This window comes from Scylla paramamosain, chromosome 4 (genome assembly GCF_035594125.1).
Source record: "Scylla paramamosain isolate STU-SP2022 chromosome 4, ASM3559412v1, whole genome shotgun sequence".
NCBI lineage: Eukaryota > Metazoa > Arthropoda > Malacostraca > Decapoda > Portunidae > Scylla > Scylla paramamosain.
Genome location: NC_087154.1, coordinates 22772027 through 22775329, shown reverse-complemented (window position 1 = coordinate 22775329; position 3303 = coordinate 22772027). Strand labels below are relative to the sequence as shown.

Genomic DNA, 3303 nt, shown 5'->3' with positions numbered 1-3303 from the left:
AGTGTATCATCCAATTAAACTGACAGAGCTGCCTCTCTCTTTCCTTGGCTTGGGCAAGCTGCCTCCACTATTGTTGTTGCTTTGACATTCCCAGGGAGGGTTCCTTTCTGAACTCGTCTCATGCCTTTTTTTTTTTTTTTTTATCGAAAAGTTAAATATAAATTAATATTAAATACTTTTATGTATAATTTTGACATTCAAGAGCAAAAACATAATAATTAATGTCTTTCCTAAGCGCTAAACATAACACGTACAGCGAGTTTAAATTTTACTTTTACTCCTGGCTAAAAGTGACTTCAGAGCACTTGTATACACTTTTAGCATTTACTTTTAGCTAGGAGTAAATTTAAAAGCCTTTGTGGGCTTTTTATGCATACGGGCCCTGTTCGGGTGGCAGGAATGGAGGTGTATTAATATATGCATTTCAATACTCGGATGTGTGCTATGATTTGTAGTTTGAGCAGGGAAGCCACAGAACGCGTGACTTCTGGTCTTTCTAAAATTTCTGATTGGGGGTAAAGCAAACTTAGTATTGTTCAATGCCTCAAAAACTTAATTTGTCCATCTATCAACTCGACACAACCTTCCAGACAACTATCCCTTCTTCTTTAATGACACTCAACTCTCCCCCTCTTCTACATTGAACATCCTCAGTCTGTCCTTTACTTAAAATCTAAACTGGAAACTTCACATCTCATCTCTAGCTAAACAGCTTATATGAAGTTAGGTATTCTGAGACGTCTCCGCCAGTTTTTCTCACCCTTCTGACTGCTAACTCTGCACAGGGGCCTTATCCGTCCATGTATGGAGTATGGTTCACATGTTTGGGGGGTTTCCACTCATACCGCTCTTCTAGACAGAATGGAATCAAAACGTTTTCGTCTCAACTCCTCTCCTGTAACTGACTGTCTTCACCCCCTTTTTCATCGCCGTAATGTTGTATCTCTTGCTATCTTCTGCTTCTATTTTCATGCTAACTGTTCTTCTGATCTTGCTAATTGCATGCCTCCATTCCTTCCGTGGCCTCGCTGCACAAGACTTTCTTCTTTCTCTCACCACTATTCTGTACACCTCTCTAATGCAAGAGTTAACATTATTCTCAGTCATTCATCCCTTTGTCTGGTAAATTCTGGAAATGCTTGCCTGCTTTTGTATTTCCACTTTCCTATGACTTGAATTCTTTCAAGAGGGAGGTTTCAAGGCACTTATCCTTCAATTTTTGACTGCCGGTTTGTACCCTATTTGGGGACCGGCATCCCAGTGGGCCTTTTTTTTCTTTATTGGACTTTTGTTGCCCTTGGCTAGTGTCCCCTATATATATATATATATATATATATATATATATATATATATATATATATATATATATATATATATATATATATATATATATATATAATGAATAAATAAAATGAAATAATGGTCTCCTATATTTATTGCATTATGATTAATGATTGCAACATACTTATCGTGAGTAAAATGTTTTTAAAATTAATAGATTCTGAATGTAAATATCTAATGAAAAGAAACCATGAGTAAAAAAAAATAACAAACATGCGTGCGTTATGGCATTACAGTGCAGCAGATACTGGTGAAAAGGTGTTTATGATGAAAAAAAAAAAAAAATCAAAACAGTTCTTGCTGGCAGGAGAGAAATGAACAACGTATTATTAGTATATTCTCCGAATAAGCAAGCTTGACCAGACGCAGGAAAGCGAGACCCTCTAGTGCTGAGGTTCCCAAACCTTGCGGGGGCGTGTGGAGAATACAAAGGGGAGGGGTGCGTGAAGTTGTCTGTCCATAAATCATTGCTGCAAAAAAAGTATACAATGAAATTACTCCAAGATGGAGACGATGGTGGAAGTGTGTTTTATACAGGCACTACCACGTACAGGCCTGCTGGCTTCTTGCAGCTTCTCTTATTTTTCAATGCTTTTTAAGTACAAAGTATCTGTATTTACACCCGTGCAAAGTATAATTATGTCACCCAGTGCGTTTTCTATTTATTTATTTCTCTTTACTTGTTTAGTACAAGTCACCGACACCAAGCACACTGACGCTGCTGACTGCCTTGTAAGAACACTCCGCCCCGCTCACACAACAGTAGGGAGTGCAAGGAGGAAAGCAAGAAGCGGGCGTCATGTAAGATGGTTTGGGAACCACTGCTCTAATGTGATTCCGATGAGACAAAGTGTTCTAATACTCCGGCGTCTTTCAAATACATGTAAAGTTCCAAGGAGCAAATATATCATAAACCTGTGCAAAATGCGTGCATGTCAAACAACTGTAAACAAGGAGTTGCCACCGAACCACATCAAGCCGTCTCAACATTTCAAATCGTTGCAAAAAATGTGCACCATAAGCTTTACTTAATACGTTCACTCATCTACGGTGGCCGGCTGATCACCTGCCTTATTTCTTTTTAAAGATTTTTTCGATACACCTTTTCATTCACAGCGTTTGGAGTGGCACTTTTTTCTTTTTTTACTTCCTACTCCTCTGGTATACTTCTAAAGCTCTTTCTGGGGTTAACCGTCTGCTTCCTTTACCCGATTCCGCCTTCACTCCACAATCACTTTCGTACAGAGCACTGCCCACTCACCCTCTGCTTTTCCTCACCACTATCTCACCCAGCGGGCAGCCCATCATCGTTCTCTACAACAGTTGAATAAAACACTTCCGAGATGGAATCATTTATGACAAACTCCTAAAATACATGAATGACAACACTTCACGATCCGCCAAACCATGATTCCTCTCAAGACAACTGATGATACATCTTTTTGTTCTTTTTATAAATCTAAATATTTTCAAAAAACACACAATTTCCTTTCATTTATTGTACTAAGAACATTCTCTTCAATGCTAAAACACAACTTTAAAAATGAGAAAAAAAAAAAAAAACTCATAGCGGCGAACATAAGCAAAGTGATGATGGCTGACCACTGGTAAAGTTCGGTGCAAGTAAGAACACAAATACAACCAGCTAAAACAGTACAAACTTTGCTGATACGAATACTGTGAAAAGTTGATGCAAGTGTGTATAATGTATGTACGTATATGCAGATGAATCTAAGTGGAATGATTAAAAACTACATTCCTAAGGATTAAAAAATATATTAAAAATAACATTAAAGATATCAATGAGAATTCCTGCCAAACATTCAACACGACGAACACCACAATACAGAAGAACGCTTTCAATACTGACGCGCAGAAAGAGGCGGCCAGCAAAGGGGAGAGGGAGGGAAAGACTGCGCTTTCCTTGGTGAGCTCTTACTGGTGTCACTGCCTCATGGCGCT

At 38.5% G+C, this 3303-nt stretch overlaps 1 protein-coding gene across 2 annotated transcripts in view; it reads right to left on the bottom strand.

Moving 5' to 3' along the window:
* Nucleotides 1–1420: 1420 nt before the first annotated feature.
* The window catches only part of LOC135099868 (EF-hand domain-containing protein D2 homolog), a 21824-nt gene continuing 19941 nt past the window's right edge, over nucleotides 1421–3303 (bottom strand). For both annotated transcript variants that reach the window (XM_064002483.1, XM_064002484.1), the window contains one exon: nucleotides 1421–3303. This exon is cut by the window's right edge and continues 678 nt beyond it. The gene's annotated coding sequence lies outside the window, so the exon portion shown is untranslated.